Raw genomic sequence first — 18289 nt, 5'->3', positions numbered from 1 at the left:
TGGGGTCACATCCAAAAGCAGGTGGGGATACCCTTCTCTCACTCTTTCTCTCTTACACACACACAATAATGGAAGAAGAACTTGCTAGATCAGGCCAATGGCCCAGCATCCTGTTCTCACACTGGCCATCCAGCTGCCAATGAGAACCTTCTCCCTAGCAACTAGTATTCAGAGGCACATTGCTTCCAATAGTGGAAGTAGAGCATATTCATCCTGGCTTGTAGCCACTGATAGTCTTATCTTCCATAGGGTTGCCATATGTCCAGAATTTCCCAGAAATATCCAGAATATTGCAGTCGGAGGCATTGTCTGGGTGGAAATCGGCAAAAATGTCCAGGAAAATCTGGATGTATGTCAACCCACATCAGCAGTGTTATTTTTGCTGATTTTCCATAAAAATAGCTCAAAAGCGTCAATTTTGTGTGTGTGTGTAATTTTGCAAAAAAAAGCTCCATAAAGTAAACTAGTTTGGGCAATACTTTAAAAAAATTCAGTTTTTGAAATATGGCAACCCTAATCCTCCATGAATTTGTCAAATCCTATAAGGAGAGTAGGATAGACACACAGGCTTCCAGAAATTCCTGGAAAGAGGGGCTGATTATTAAATCACTCTGGGAATTGAAGCTCCAAACAACTCTCAGCACCCTTAACAAGCCACAGTTCCCAGGATACTTTGGAGGGAAACCAGGACTGTTTAAAGTGGTATAATACTGCTTTAAATGTATCATGCAGAGGAACCTGAGAAGAGCTTAAGAGTCTCTGTACTGTATAAAAACAGCCTAGAGAAGCATATAGGATTCAGTAAAGATAGAGAGATCAACAAGCAAACAAGATGATTATTTCTAAATAGAAAGGAGTGTGTAAACATCAAGAACATGGAATAGTTCAGGTGGGACATGTCTGCATATGTGTGAAGTTCAGAATACATCCCAAGGAGATTCCCTCATGAACAGCTGTGTATTTAACTTTTCAAAATAAATGAAGCCTTCTGATACCCTGTTCCTGCTTTGTTCAACTCAGCAAATGAAACATCAAAACCAACAAAAATCTGAAAACAGCCTCTTGTTCATTTCAAGAATATGATTTTTTTTATTAACAAAAAGGTATTGTTCTTTTACATTTTAATTTTGTTTTGAATAAATGTGATGTAAGCAAAGCAGCACAGCTGGGTTTAGCATGCCTCTCAGAAGAAAAATAAAGAGAAAACCCAAGCTGAATATGAAACTGCAGGGAAAAGCGAATAAGGAACAAGGAAGGCATGCAACCTTGACCACATTACGCATTTTCGTTGAGATGCTTTAGTTGGCAAATGGAAAAGAAAAGCTAGACTCAAGGCCACATATACAGCATTATGCAAGAACTCTCCGTGATTCTGTCAGAAAACACGATACTGTTTGGCTTTAGAATTTCCTGGAAAATTTTCATGGGAGGTTTTGAATATTTGGGTCTGGCCACCGAGTTCATGACAGATCCATTCTGCTTCGACACTGGGAGCTTTCAAAAATTAGCGGAACTAATCTCATAGACAGACAAGGTTTGGAGGTGGAGTGGTTGGTGCAGCAAAGTGGAAATCTGACTAAGGCAAAAACGATGAGAAATGTCTTGATGGAGGGGGAGCATCTGATTTTGTGCATGGCTGCTGCCAAGCATCTTTCCATGTCTGGCTCAGACTGGCTGTTCAAGCCAACATAGTATTCTTTCTTCCCACTGCTGGATGCAAACCAAGGAGCTATACTGGTTGCAAGAAATCTATGCCACAATCCCAAATACATGGGATGATGACTGATTAGACTCCCTCTCCCCTTTTGGACAGAAACTCAATGTTTACTGAAAGGTGTTTACTTAGGATACTTCCCACACATCAGAATAGTGGCTCCAGATCATTATGAGAAGTGTGTGGGGACGGCGGTGGTGGTGGTGGGAGATGGAGGTAGTAATGTATATTCAGCCACTTGGCAACGAGATGAGAGACTTGCACCAGATTTTTGCAGAATAAGCTTAAGAATTTGCCCATTATCCATTCACTTATTGTATACTTGCTGAACAAGCAAGTCGGCCTCTGATGTCCATTTCCATTACAGGACATTTCCATTATTTGAAAATATACATTAAAGCTACATTGCTGCCACCCAGGGTGGCAAAAAACAAAACAATAAAAAGAATACAGCTTTTTTAAAAAAACAAAAACAGCCAAATATTCTCAGAACAAATATTTCAAGTTTTCTAGAAATAATCTTCAGCCCCCAGAGGCTTGATTGAGTGCCTTAAAATTCTCCTTAAATATGAATAACGAGGGAGGGAAGACGCACTCCACTGCGGATGGGAGCACTCCCTATGTGGGAAAACAGTCACTACCAAGAAGGCCATGTCATGAGTCAACACCACCAGTGGGGCCTGCCCCGCCAGTCCTAAGGCCTGAGTTAGTGACTACTGGGAAAGGCAATCTTTTAGGTACTTGGGTCCCAGGCTGTTTAGGGCTTTGTATCTTGTGACTTGCATCTTGAATTGGGCCAGGTAGCTCACTGGTAGCCAGTGCAGTACTTTCAGGCTGTCTCACTCACCAGCCTGGTTCTGTGCTAGCTGCAGCTTCAAAAGGCAGCCATTGCAGTAGTTCAGACGGGAGGTCACTAAAGCACTACTACCATCACTTCTTCCCTCCATTCACCCACTTGGTAGCCAGCAGTGACTCTGGACAGTTCCTCTCCCCGCAACCTTGCCAACTGCTACTGCTTCCTAGCTTCTCATGATTCAAATGGAATGGAGAAATAGAATTGTGCCATCGGAATACCGATGTTCCAAATCCCTAGGTGACAATGCTTTCTTACAGGGACATCAACCAATCTTTATGGGCCATCAACAAACAATTATCCCCAACCACTGGTGGAGGAAGAGGAGTGGGGGGAGAGAACACTGCCCCCGGCAGCGTGATCCAGGTGGGGTTCCATCGTGGCTGCCCTCCCTGCCGCCGCTGGGCGTCCCGCCCCCAGAACATGCACCACACCCCAGCGGGCAGTGCACCACGCCCCAGGACGTGTGCCACGCCCGTGTGGGCGATGCGCCACGCCCCCAGGACGTGCACCACACCCCCAGGACGCGTGCCACGCCCCCAGGACGCGCGCCACGCCCCTGTGGGCAGCGCACCTTGCCCCCGGGATGCACGCCAGCTCTCCGCTCCCCCCAGTGCCGGAGTATGAAGCTCCACCATGGTCCCCAACAAAGGGACTGACCACTCTATCATAACAATATCATTCCTACATTAGTGGGAGGTGCTCTGACACACTGTATAAAATCAAGGAATCATGTTTAAGGCCAGTGCTCCATTTGAGGGCACTGATTCCACAGCTTAGTGGTAGAGTTTGCATGCAAGAGGTCCCACGTTCCATCTCTAACATCTTGAGGTAGGGCTGGGAAGTCCTTTCGCCCCCTTATTGGGCGGGTGGCTTTGCAGGCGGGCCCTGGGCCTCCCTAGGAAACCATCCTATTGCAGGCTGGATTGTCTTCCTGCTGCCAAAAGGACCAATGGTGGCAGGAGTTAGGGGCGTTCCTCTAGGCACGGGATCAACTGACCAATTGCAGCCTTTGGTGCTGCGCCCAGGGGAAGTTTAAATGTCCGACCTGCTGGGCCTTTTGGCCTCTCTGTCGCTGCGCTGGTTCTACCTGAAACACCTCTACCTGAAACTTGGAAGAGCCATTGCCAATCAGTGTTGATAATACTAAGCTAGATGGACCAATAGCCTGGGACAGTATAAGGCAGCTTATTATGTTTGTAAAATACATATACTGGTACATTTTGCAATTCACATTCCTATCCAGCAATAGATTCACAAATCATTGGTCAACCTAATAACTAGATAGGGGTTGGAATTAACCACAGTGAAAACCAATACGTTTTCAGGGATATTTTCCATTTACTTTTCAGTATTTTTACACATCTTCAGGTTTGCTTTAATAGCAAAGTGCTAGTGTCTTGGACTGCCCCCCCCCCAACTTCTATTAAATGCTAAGACTCTGAAGTGACTTGAATGCTTCCCAGCTTAAGGAAAAAAGCACCAGCTAATACAATACTCACAACAATAAATATTCCCTGTGAGATTTCATTGTAGAGGATCAGGGGCAGGAGTATTGGTTTGTTCTTGTCTGTTTCCTTCTGCAAGTTACAAGATACGAAAAGGAAATTAAAAGGAACCACCTCAGCCCCCATCACATCCATCCTCTTCAGCCAGATGTGCCACTGAAAGTAAAAGTGAAGGCAACAGCAAAGGCTACCCAAAGATGAGAGCAGAAATCTCACCTAATCAAGGAGAAAGAGCAGGTTTATTGGGAGAGCATTTCGCTTACAGGAAAAAGGGCATTTTGCAAATTTGATGTTACACTGTGCCAAAGATTGGTGAACATATGGAATCTTACTGGGCCCAATCCCGTGAGGAACATCAGAGCCTCACTTATTCAGATTGCTGATGAAAGATTATGCTCACTGACTCTTGGAATTTATCAGAACCTGTTGAAAGAGCTTGGTAGTACTAATGTGCAAGATTTCTTCCATTAGATCAGGATGAGTGAGCCCAACCACACAGCAGCAAAGCCTGCTGTTGGTGTTGGTAGGGAGACTGTGTGAAAATGGAAACACTGAAGCGTGGGCAGATTTTGCTCATGGACATTTGGAACATTGTTAGCTTTGGATTAGTGGCTTAATGGAGTTGCCTTCTGTAGGCAGGACAGTGCCATGAAAGCAACACATACCATACATATTTCACACATGGATGTGTGGATATGTTCCCATGGTGTTTCTGTGTTAACCGTGTTAATACAGTGGCACTAAAATTGCTCTCCTTCCTCCATTCAAACAAGTTTTTGAAATTCTCTGCAGCAAATCTGGCTTTGAAAGCACATTGACCTATGGAAGATTCCAGGGATAAACAAAGTCATATGGGACATAGAATGACATTTAGAATATGATGATAAAGTCCAAAGGTGATCAAACATCAATTTGTGATTCACTGAAAACGGTCCTTTCAACAAGTATAATGTAGGCGAACCATTTAAAGTTCCAATGTTTATGTGTGTGTTTTTTTGTATTCAGGACTCTGCTCCTAAACAGAGGTTCTCTAATGAAAACCTTCAAGTCTTTTGAATATTTTCTCCTTTCTTTCCTTAGTAACTAGCAAAACAGATGGCATTTTAGAGAATGGGAAGTAACTATGCAATCCTTTCCCTGCGGAGACAAACTTGGTGTTTGCTTGCTGCTCATTGCCCTTTCAGGTGTTATTTAATATTACTAACACTAATAACATTCCATTCATGGGAAATGTATGCCCCGTAAAGCCTTTGGGCAACCTGAACAAAAATAAATACAAAATATTTCTACATTAAACTGGCAAAGTGCCCAGCTATGTCACAGAGCTGGGAAAGCATAACAGGGCAGTAAGCAAACTCGCACACAACCCAAGCAGCAGTCCCTTCAACAGCCAGTAATATAAAGTCTACTCACTCCTTGGCTGTGCCACAGATGTTTTGGGCCTAGAGAGTCAACTCAAAGCTGCTACCTTTGGCTGCGTGAAAAATACCAACACCTTCCCAATGTGCATGTGAGTGGGTGGCCCAATCCTAGGCTATGTACGTACCATACATTTATAGCACACACCCCTCTCAAAGTATCCTGGGAACCGTAGTTTCCCCTCACAGAGCTACAATTCCCAGCACTCTTAACAAACTTCAGTGTAGGTTAGACATAGGTTAGACTGAAGCATCCAGTTGATTCATCCAACTTGTGGAGCAATTTTCCGTATCTATAACTGGTGGATAGTTTTCAATCCTGCTGCATATATTGTCCAGTGAAGAGAAGCAAATATTTGTTTTTGTTTTTTCAAATGCCATGTTGTGCCAATGAAAAACAGACCTACACAGATATGTGCTCACACAATACTGGCCTTGCTCCATGTACCCAGCCAGCCAACACATGACGACATTTCGAAAGACACTAGAAGAAAAAGAAATCATGGTATGTAACACTTCAGCAGCTGTGATATATGGAAGAAAAATATCCCTAATTGTTTCTCTAGGGCAATTCTGAAAATCTCCCTGCTACTTGGTAGCACAGTAGAACACAGTTTTAAAATGAAAGCTGAGATTAGCAGCAGGATTTGAAAAACGACCGATTTCTGGGCTAGAAAGCAAAAGAGAGTGTTATCACAACATAAATATTTCTCAAAACTTTCTCTTTCCTCCTCCTCTACTGATTTATGCTATTCCCATGACTTCACTTATATTTGTTAGAATTCAGCTTTTGATTCCTGCCCACTTTTCAACCATCATTCGCAGAAGCACAAGTACAGTAGGCCAAGGTATGAAATCTTGTGCTGACATACACACCACTGGAGAGTGCTTTGCAATAAAAGGAAACTTATTTAAGACATTTGCATGTATTTCCTGGATTCGGACCGTAAACTACCAATGCAGTGGCAATCCGACACAAAAAGATAGGTGAAACCAGTAGCATCTTCCTGATTTGGAGTAATCTCCATGGATTAAGGCATTTTCTGCCATTCTATGTCATTCCAAGGAGCTGTTTTTGCCTAATTCAAATGATGACTAAAGCATTAATATATATATATATATATATATATATATATATATATATATATATATATAATGTAGGAACTTCTAAGAAGACTTTTTGTCATTGCTATCTCCTCTGTTTAGACACCTGGTATGATGATGCTGTTTAGACATCTGGTATGAAATGGCCAAGGATGAAGCCAATAAATTAACACTATTGCATACTAATTTATACTTGGACTAACTGAATTTGGAGAAGAAGCAGGAAGGATGTAAAAGCCTGAAAGGAAATAATCTACCAACAAGTAGTTCCTAAAGGAGAAAGGATGGATATGTTGCTTTTCTATCTCCCCCTACTGGTTCATGTAACTTATTGCTAGTACTGTACAGTATTGTTCTTTCACTCCCCAACACTGGAATTATTCATTTGCCCTGCCCCATCTGTTGCAATCTGCATTATTATTGTTATTTTGCTTGAATTTTGTATTTGCACATTATCCACTGGGAGCCAGCTTGGGGGCCTTTTTGGCTGTTACCAAGCATCATCACCAAGTTGATACAAGGAGGGTTTTTGGACAAACACAGCTATAATTAAAGCCTCAAGTCATTAGTTTTGTTGAGAGGGAACAAGCTAATAAAGTGTCACAAAAAGGAACATTTTTTCTACCTTTGCTCTCTATCAGAAAGATAGGAGCAGGAGAGAAGGGGGAGCCAAAATCAACCCTCTCTTCTCATGGAGTGTCTTAACACCAGCAAAATCTCTCTCACATCGGGTCAACCAGATTGTCTTTCAGAGGCTGATTTTCCTGGCCAATGGGATTTTGAGGCAGCAGCTGAAAGGCACTGAACACGAGGAGCAGGTGCAGAACAGTTGTGGCGCTGGGAAGATCCAAATCACCTATCCAAACAAGAGAAAATTAGAAAAGGGAGAACGAATTGCCGTGGTGCCTGGGACAATCACATGTAAAAGAATGTGCGAAGTGCCAGGATATTACAATGCACAACTGAAATGTGTTCACAAGTTTCCTTGGAGGAAAGCAGTATAAGGGTGTGTGAGATTTTGTTCTGTTACTCGATTCATCTTCATTATTAAAGACCACAGTGGTTCCATCATTCACTCTTAAAAATCACACTCATTCAATTATTCATTTGTTTAAATGTTTTTAAAGGTTTTTTTGGCTTTTTTGTTTGTTTGTACATTTGGGTGTGTGGTGATTTTGAAAGCCACTCCTGGGTGGCACCATTTTATTTTCCCATAATGCCTCACATACTGCTTTGTTCTCCACCGTTTTGGTGATGGTGCGAGGGAGAGAAATGTACTTATCCAACTGATTTTATTAGGAAGTTGAAAGGCATAAGACAAATGGATAAAGGTCCTAGAGCCTGGGCTTACATATGAACTAGATAAAATACAAATGTCTAATAATTTTCCTTTTTAGTTCGAGGGCAAATGAATGCAGATGACTTCCCAGCAGCCTGAACAAAATTTCTCTCATCACATTCCAGCACATTGGCTTTTACTGAAGTGTGCCGTGATGATATGAACAGCGATGTGGGAACTGCAGATATTTCAACTGATTTTAATCTTTGCACATTAGATTGTCTGTTTTGATGAGGGAAAGAGGAAGAGACATGAAAATGAAATATACAAACGAAATCTAACATGTCTCAGTCTTGGAGGATGGATTTCCCGCTGCTCTGCATTTGATAATCTCCCTAGGCCTGACATGAACCACTCTGGTTTGGAGGCTGGAAGGGGAAATCCCTAAAGATCACATATCAAACCAGACCCAATGTTCCTGAGCCAGCCAGAGAATTGCCTGGTGTGTGGAGCGATCGTGGCTTCCTGTTTTGTTTTGAGCACAGAGACACTAACCAGGCCCAAGAACAAGCTCACGGCCTAGTTTTTCCCTCCCACAGGGTGTGCCAAACAATTTCCCCTCAACCCATAATAGCCTTTCGGAAAGCCAGAAAAGTAAGAACTTTTCATTTTGGTTTATTTGTGCCAAACAGTTTTAAAGAAATGCATACATTATGATATTATTGGTCATGTATGAGGTTTCTTCTGGAATAGAAGCTCTTGGTCTGTTTCCTTCATATGCAATGGTTTCATCCAGGTGAGTTTTCAAAGTGGATTCCTATAGGCAAGTTAAGTGAAGACAGAGGTAATATGTCAGAAACAATGGTCTCACGCATGGTACATATTTAAAACATGCTTTTACCACTTTAATAGTCATGGCTTCCCTTAAATAATCCTGGGAACTATAGTTTGTTAAGGCTACTGAGACTTATTAAGAGTTCACATAGCTGCTATTCCGGTGGATCAGGGTAGCGGCAAGAGCTACGGGAGCACTTGGTTGACTGTGGCAGCGAGCATAGCTGCACACCTCCTGTGCTGCAATTGAGGACAGACCCCTGGAGAGGATTTGTAGAATGAGAGAGAAAGTGCCGCAGGGAAACCCATTATTCCTCTCGTGGTTCCCCATCACCTCTTTTATTTCAAAAGCACAATCGCAAAAGCTCTCGACCGCTTTGAAAGTATGATAAGCACAACACAAGCCCACACTCCACCCATGATCATTTTTCTGAAATTTCATTTCATTTCCTAATTCCCAAATGCAATTTACGTTCTCATAACTTGGTTAAGAAATGTTTTTTTAATGCACGAAAATTCTTATACACCCAACTATAAATCACCCCAGCTCTACATGGCATACCATAGAAGTGATAGATGGCAGCATTTGTTGTATGTAATGTCTGTGCAACAATCAGCAGACAGACATCAGCCCAGAAAATTGCCCCCTTAGATAAATGTACTATTCTGCTTCCTCTCTAGGAAGTGGCTTGCCCCTCGTAATTAGTTTATATGGAGACCCTTCCCCTAGCAGAGCACTCAAGGCATAATATTTGCCTTAAGAATGCAATTGCAGGATGCTGTTTATGTAACACTGAAGCGGATCTCCACGTTTTATACGGGAAAGGGATGTGAAGCAGAATTGATTTGCTCTAGCTATACATTTTCACGCTCTGCAGATGAACAGGGATAGGATTGTCTGAGCAATAGTGCTTCCGTTTTGATTCAGTTCCTTCCAGGCACCACACAGGGCTTTCTTTTTGTTAATCTATGTCAAGCAAGAGAAAAGGAAGATTGAATGGATGTCACTCAATCTATCTTCTTCAGATCTTCTTAAAATCTCATATTGATTTCCTTGCTGTTTTTTAATGGAGAAAGATCATTTAAAATCCATTGTTACTGTTATGGGCTTCTAGGGGGCAAGGATCCCCTAAAATCCCTGAGTGCCAGGTTATCCCCATAATTTCTGAAACCAGTAAATGTGGGGTTTGAAGTCAAGCTGAACTTATAGAGATACCATCCAAGAACAAGGCAAGTGATAGCAAAGTCATTACCCTGAAAAAAGGTGAGACATTCAGCATCAGACAAGAAAGGGAGAGACCACCCGTATTACAGGCAGTGCTTTTTTCTGGGGGGTACGCATACCCCTAAACATTTTGTGAATTTTTGTACTTTTGTTCATTTACTGTATTTATTTTTCCCAATTTGAACTATTAAATGGTGATTTTAATGAGTCAAAATGAGAGTACCCCTAAATATATATATTTTTAGAAAAAAGCACTGATTACAGGGGGCATGATATCACCACAGAAAAAAAGGAGGAGATTGCCTCTGTGACAGAGGGGATGCTAGAAGTGGAAGGGGAGGAATTGTTTTCTACAAAGGCTGCTGGGAAAAAGGAGGAAGTAGATGGGAGCTGCTGCATTCAGAAACCAGGGGCCACGACTGAGTGTTGTGTTGGACCCAAGCTTGCTGAAGCTATGAGAGGAGCAACAAGAGATACTCCTTGGGTGTAATGTTGTGCACTCCCTCCACTGAAGAATTTAGATGTATTTCTAAGATACTGCAGACTCTACTGTTTAACCATCGGTATGACCACTCTGTAACTTCTGCTTACATTCCTGCTAGACTTACTCTTGAGTTTTTGAACCATAGGCCACATCTACCTGTACGCCATTATCTAATTGGTCTTTCCTTCCCTTTGTTTCTAAGGAAATTGTAACTTCTTCTGGTCTCTGCATGCCAGTGTAAAAGCCCTCCTCTGCACCGGATGATCCTTTGAAGATGTGCATTCATTTTCTTTGGATTTTGATGAACTTGGGGGGAAATGTCTGCAAACTTTTCTGTATGTGCAGTGAACAATTTTGTGTATGTGGCTCCCCAGTGCTGCCTATGCTTACACTTCTAGCAGCCTGATTGCTATATGCGCCTCTCTGAGGAAAGTCTGGCTCATTCTGACACATCGCATCCAGGCATGCCCAGTTTCTTGTTCTGCTTCTCCCATAGATGTGTTTAGCTGCCCTCTTGGGGCTCTGCCTCTCCTTTAATAGAGGGGTAAAAAAATGTAAGAATTGATGCTTTAAAATTATGGTGCTGGAGAAGACGCTTGAGAGTCCCATGGACTGCAAGAAGATCAAACCTATCCATTCTGAAGGAAATCAGCCCTGAGTGCTCACTGGAAGGACAGATTGTGAAGCTGAGGCTCCAATACTTTGGCCACCTCATGAGAAGAGAAGACTCCCTGATGCTGGGAAAGATTTGGGGCACAAGGAGAAGGGGACGACAGAGGATGAGATGGTTAGACAGTGTTCTCGATTAAGCCACCAACATGAGTTTGACCAAACTGCGGGAGTCAGTGGAAGACAGGAGTGCCTGACGTGCTATGGTCCATGGAGTCATGAAGAGTCAGACACGTCTAAACGACTAAACAACAACAACAACAGAAATGTGGTGCCCTTCATTTGTTGTTGGCTTCCAACTCCCTTCAGGCCCAGTTGGCATGAGAGATGGCAGTTGGAGTCCAGCCACATCTTGAGTGCCCCCCCCCCACAAAAAACCTGGTTACGCCCATGAGGGCACCATATTAGCTACTCCTCCCTTAGGGCATCACTTGAAGCACATGCCGTTCTCCATTCTAGCACTAGCATTCTAGCTTCCCTGCAGCGTGCTAGGATACTGGGAACTTATTTCAGCTTGTGCTGCAAGAAAAACTTGCATGGGCCCAGAAAAGAAGAAAGTTTTCTAAAGCTTGATCTTTCTCCTCTGCCCAGGGTCCAAAACCAAGCAGTGGAGAAATTCAAAATCTAAGCAGAAGAATAATCTTCACTGCCCTTCTCCACCTACCAAAGTTGTCATGAAGCAGTAGCTGGCATGGCGGAGTGGGTGGGGCTGCATTGCTCCCCTGGCTTCCCAGTACTGCGTGTCACTGCTAGTTACCAGGAGAGATGGGGGCAAGGCAGCAGGGAGCTTAGAATGGTGTGAGTGTCTCAGTGGAGCCTTGTCTGCCCCCTCCATCTGGCAGCAACACACGGCACTGGGATGCCAGGAAAGACGTTTAGTCCCACCTACACCACCGTGCTAGGGGCCCAGGTGGCGCTGTGGTTAAACCACTGAGCCTAGGGCTTGCTGATCAGAAGGTCGGTGGTTCGAATCCCTGTGACGGGGTGAGCTCCTGTTGCTTGGTCCCAGCTCCTGCCAACCTAGCAGTTCGAAAGCACGTCAAAATGCAAGTAGATAAATAGGAACCGCTACAGCGGGAAGGTAAACGGCGTTTCCATGTGCTGCTCTGGTTTGCCAGAAGCGGCTTTGTCATGCTAGCCACATGACCTGGAAGCTATACGCCGGCTCCTTTGGCCAACAATGCGAGATGAGCGCGCAACCCCAGAGTCGGTCACGACTGGACCTAATGGTCAGGGGTCCCTTTACCTTTACCTTTACACCACCGTGCTAGTGACGGTTGCAACCACCAAGATACCTTGGCACATAAGGGACAAAAATGGGGGAGATATGAAGTAGGTTGATCAAACCCATGAGGGAATTGCATTATCTTACCAAGGAAAGAAAGAAAGTGATCTGAATAGCAAAGGCTAAACTGAAGGAATGCAGAAGCAGAGTGTGGAAGAGCAATGGGGAAGAGTGATAACCAAGAAAGGTATACATGACACAGGCATCTTGGCTCATCCTTTTCTAAACAGTCCTGGGCTTCCCTCGCTTGGGCTGTACCTGAGGGCGCATTTCCTGTGGAGGAAGCGCCTGCCGCTCCACATCTGGTCCTGATTTCTTTTAGAGTGCCTCCACTGTGTGCTCTTAGAAAGGATGCACCTGTGAACATCTCTGCGATCAGCCTCGTAGGGTATGGATGCAATTAATATGACAGGGTGTCCATAGTTGGAAAGGAGAGTAAGGGCCTTTCTGATACCCTTCCCCATTACACTCATATTGCCAAGTATATCTGCAACCAGACATTAGACAGAAGTTTCTGAGGATACTGCAGAAAGCTTATCTCCCCACCCTGCACCATGCCACATTTTATGGGTTGCGCATGAAGATCTGCAAATATGTCTTAAATGCAAAGGCATTTGCACACGTATTTACTACCATAAGCAATGGGATGGAGAAAAACATATCAGCACCCAGCCAGCCTGGCCAATAGACCTGATTCTACAGCCACGAGGTATATAAACAGAGCAACATATCGCCGTGGTTGAAGCTGATGAGCTGTGATTAATTTTATTCTTCCTGATCTTGCTGGGTTTCTCACACCAATTACAAGGATTATCCCGCAATTATGTTGCTTCCTTTCTACTCGGAAGTAACTCACATGATGGGCTCTCATTCACTCCAGCTACTTTGTCACAGGAGCTGCCAGTATTTGTCCACAACTGTCCCATGTGGTGATCCACTGGAACTGCAGGTAGCAACTTCTCCTTGAAGTACCCTGCCCTGTCTACCAAGGCTAGCTGCTGGACAGAAAGTAGTACAAGGGGCCTTGAGCTGAGCTGGTGTGTTTCTGTATCCTTGGTTGTCCTGTAGTCCTGGTTTGTCCTTGAGTTCTCACTTATTCTTCAGTCCTGATGCTTGGTTCCGACGAACAAAATTTCACGTAATTACAAAACTGACATTTACAACACGCAGTGCATGCACCACATTCAGATGCACACACAGAGAGACAATTTGTGGAATTCAGTATAGTGGGGTACATGTACATTGAACGAGGTCTCTTCATGAGATGCCCCATGACCCCCACAAAACTTTTCTGGGCTTTCCTTCAACTCACCAAAGCTGATTTAGGAAGGGGGGGGGGAGTCCTGTTGTGTGAGCAGACTTCATTCCATGCACACAACAACTTAGTCAAATCCTGCCCAGCACTCACTAGAGAGACAGGAAGAGAAGAGAGAGAGCGGTCATTGTCTTTACTCTCTAGTCTGTTGCAGTGCATGAGGTAGTGGTAGTGCCTCTGAGCTGCCCTTCTGGTGGCAGTAGTACCGCCACTTGCCAGGACTAGGATGGGCAGGGGAAGCACGGGGTTGGCAGCCAACTCTCTTGAATCTGTACCACTCAGACAAACTGATGGATGGGAATGCAGATCTCCATGGTATTCCACATTCCTTTGAATGTTGTAGACAGTTCTTGGCTAAATTAATATAGAAAACAAAATAAAAATGCACGAGGTAAAATGCAGTTTTTAAGGGAAACCATATCCCAAAACAAGTATTTAAATTTGGATATTTAATAATGGCATATTAATCCAGAAACAGATGGAACGGGCATATGGGTGAACACATGCACACTGATCCATCCAGCTACACTCTAGAATTGGGATCTGTGTGGGACCCCACAGCTGCACCCACAGAACCACATGCCCACACATACCCATCAAGGGTGAGAAATATTTTTGTAATGCAGATAGGAATACCAAGCAGACAGAAATGAAAACAAAGGACGCCCATGGCACATATGCAATATTTCAACTCACTTATAGGGGCATGTAATGCTCCTGCTGACCTATAGTCTCCCCGCGCACCTCCCAAGCAGTATCTAGGAAACAAAATGTGTGATGTGACATTATCCCATTCAGAATTCTCACCCACAGTCCAATTCATTGGTTGCAGCTTTGCGGAGCTGATGGTGATGGTATCACGATATTTTACTAGATGTTACCGGGGAGACACGTGGAAAGAGAGATGGGTTGCAGGCTGCCACATGTCCTCCCTAGCCTCTAGTCAGACCCTTGCGCATGTGTGTGCTTTGCCCAACTCTGCAAAAATGAAGAAATAAATTGTTCCGTTTTGTTTCATAAACGTCTCTCATCTTTACTGAAAGTCAGTGTCCAGAGTTTGGAGTGTTTCCTTCCCTCTCCATGTGATTTTGATTCCACTCATTATAGTTAATCTGATAAAAGAAAGGAACTGCAACAAATGAGAGCAAAAAGGCAAGTGACTAAGGGTCACCCTTCCTGACAGAAATAGAGAGCTTTGTGCCCACGGACGAGTTTGCTGCAGGGCGCAAAGGTTACAAAAAAGCATCTCCAGCTGCTTCATCCGTTCAGCCAACAGGGGTCATCCTGAGCCATAAGGCCACCCTATCTGCCCATCTTGACCTTTGCACTGTCCTCCTGCACCCCAGCCAACACACCCAAGGTGGTATTGTGATGAAAGGCAGCAAGAAAACATATGAGTCTGTCCCTGAGAATCACATTCAGCCAAGGGATGGAAGAGAATTTTGTTCAATACACATTTTTAAAAATCTACTTCACACCTACTTGACAAATGCATGGATTGGAACATAATTATATTTCAGATTCTGCACTTTTCCAAATGTTACGATGCAGTTCTTTCCTAATAAAAAGTACCATAATAGGTAAAAATTTACATATTTTGCTAAAAACACATAGAGATAAAATATGTATTTAAATATGGATTTTTGTACAGTTTTTTTAAAAAAGAAATCTCAGATTGATATGAAAACAGGAAGGACTTATGAATGGGCGCATGCAAAATTGAAATCTGAAGTGCTGTACAGTGGCAGCGGGTTTAAGCAAGGTCCAATGATTAAGCAAAAATCCAGTTAAATTGCAAAATAGCACCAGATTTTAAGAGCAATTGTTGCAGTTAGTTTCTCCTTTTTAATTCTTCTCAAAAAACTTTAGCAGTATTCTCAACACAACAAACAGGTACTACTTCCTATTTTTATTTCATTCATTCATTTTATTTGTATGCTGCTTTTCTACCAAAAAAAAAAAAATCACACTCAAATTGACTTACAACAAAGAAACTGGAATGCATTTCAAAAACAAACACTACAAAAACAATTTCATGAGAACAAGGGAAAATAATAGAAAATATAATAACATGCCCAAAAAACCCCCCACACATTTCGATACTATAAATATGTCAATATTACTTAAACAGCATGCAGCATCCAATAGCAGAACTAACAAGGGAGCTTCACAATTTCACCTTAGTCCTAGAAACACCCCTCCCATGATTTTTCTCACAGACCCTATCCTGCAGCCACTTGCTAGGCTTCCAAGGGCAAGGGATGGGGTAGTTGGAACCCCCCCCCTTTGATATTACTTCATCGTATTTTAAGCAAAGGGAAATTTCTGCTGTTTATATACATATATATATATATATATATATATATATATATATATATATATATATATATATATATTAAAACGGGTGGGGGGGGGGGAGGCAGAGGTAACAATTCTCCCTTTGTACCCCTGCATGGGTTTGCAGCTGAGTGACATTCTGCTGTAATTACAAAAGAAACGAAAAAAGTCTACCCCCTACCCGTGCTCTGCTGTAATTATAGAAACAACCCACTAGATGTATTTTTCTATATGTTTTCCCTTCAAATGAGCTGCAGCTCCTTGGCAGACATCTTGCTGAATGCTGGCAACGTTTTTGGCCTTGGCAGCATCCTGCACAGTGAATACCAGCAATAGCTGAGGATTACAGCATCAGGTAGATTGGAAACAACTAAGGTTTAATGAAAAATTTGGAGGAGGGGAAGATGTGGACGGAATGCGCTTGCCTCAGGGATGGAATGTGACCATTTAACAGCGTGCCGCCCGCAATGGATGAACTTCCCTGATTGCACCAGAATCTCCCCAATGAGTTCTCCAGTGTCAAGGGCTGCTTTGCTTCAGTTGTTCTGTCAGGCTCCGTTTGTGATCCCTCACCAGCTCAGCCACTCTCATGTGGCCGCCCTGACAGCAGCTGCCATTTTCTTAATCCTACAGGAAATCAGTAGTTCTGTTTTGTCTCATCAGAGGGAAGATGTTTAACCTGAATCATAGAATTGTAGAGTTGGAAGGGACACCAAGGGTTATCTAGTCCAACCCTCTCCAATGCAGGAAACTCAACACGTGGTCTCCCATCCAGTTTGAAACCATGTCAGACCCTGTTTAGCTTCGCAAATGTGCTGTCAGTTTTATTGCTGCAATTGATGTTTCATCCTACCTTATGGCAGGAATCACAACCTCTTGGGGTTGCTCCTACCCTCCAGAGAGGATTCAGTGGTCCATCTCCAGAGATATCAAGGAATGCAGAGAGAGAGCAGAACAAGTCTCCTCTTTTCCAGGCTAAATATACCTAGCTCCTTCAAGCGCTCCTAATAAGGCTTCATTTCCAGACCCTTAATCATCTTGGTTGCCCTCCTCTGCACACTTTCCAGCTTGTCAACATCATTCTTCAATTGTGGTGCCCAAAACTGGACACAGTATTCCAAGTATGGTCTGACTAAGAGTGACTGACTAGAGTGGTACTATTACTTCCCTTGATCTGGACACTGTACTTCTCTAGAATAGCATTACCCTAGAATAGCATTAGCTTTTTTGCTGCTGCATTACACTGTTGACTCATGTTAAGCTTGTGGTCCACCAAAACCCCTAGATCCTTTTCACATGTACTGCTAGTAAGCCGGGTGTCCCCCATCCTATATCTGTGCATCTGGTTCTTCCAGTCTAAGTGCAGAACCTTACATTTGTCCCTATTGAAATTCATTTTGTTAGCAGGACACCTTCAAATAAAGGACTGGGCCCCCAACAGCCATTCAAATAGAGGAATGTCCTCTGTAAAGCAGGTGACATGACCCACCTTAGGAGGCAATTCATTATTTTTAACATGGGTGCTCTCTATACATCCCACAAAGACTTAAGATTATAATAAACACAAAGCGTCCTTCGTCGCTCTTTCCTGCTTCTTCCCAGGGAGGGAAGAATAGTTCCAGAATCCAAGTGAAGTTCAATCACTTCCCCTTGATGAATTGTCATTGATGCTGGGCAGTCAAAGTGACTGCAGCGGCAGGCACAGAAAGTCCAGCTGCGATAGGATCAGGGATATGACACCCCCTCCTCTCTTCTGCTAGTTAGTGCAGGCTCTTACAGCTCCATGCAGCAGGTGAACAATTATCACTTGCCCTCCGACTTAATGTTTTACAAGGGATGCGGACTGTTTCCAATTAGCCCCAGGATACAATGAAAATTAACTCGTTTGTGTCACCTTTAAAAGGCTGGGGGCCCACATCTGACTTACATTTGCCCTGTTGCCATTGGAAAACATGCATCCATGTGAGTCTGGCAGCAGCATCTTGTGCACGCTTACTCAGAAGTAAGCAGCACAGGGTTCAATGGAACTCTCTCCCATGGATTTGTCTTAATTCACTCTTTACTTTGGTGAGGGTTAAAAGAAAGGATGGGAGGGCAGGTAATGCAACATAGTCCAGAAGCACTAGCGTAGGACGATAGGGGCGGTGGGGCGCGGCTCCCCGGGCAGCGCGATCCCAGGGGTGCCATCGCGGCTGCCCGCCCCGCCCCCAAAATGCATGCCCCGCCCCCAAAATGATGCCCCCCGGGGGCAGCGCGCCTGCTCT

The sequence above is a fragment of the Zootoca vivipara genome, chromosome 1, assembly GCF_963506605.1.
Source record: "Zootoca vivipara chromosome 1, rZooViv1.1, whole genome shotgun sequence".
Lineage (NCBI taxonomy): Eukaryota > Metazoa > Chordata > Lepidosauria > Squamata > Lacertidae > Zootoca > Zootoca vivipara.
Note: the sequence above shows the minus strand (reverse complement) of the source record.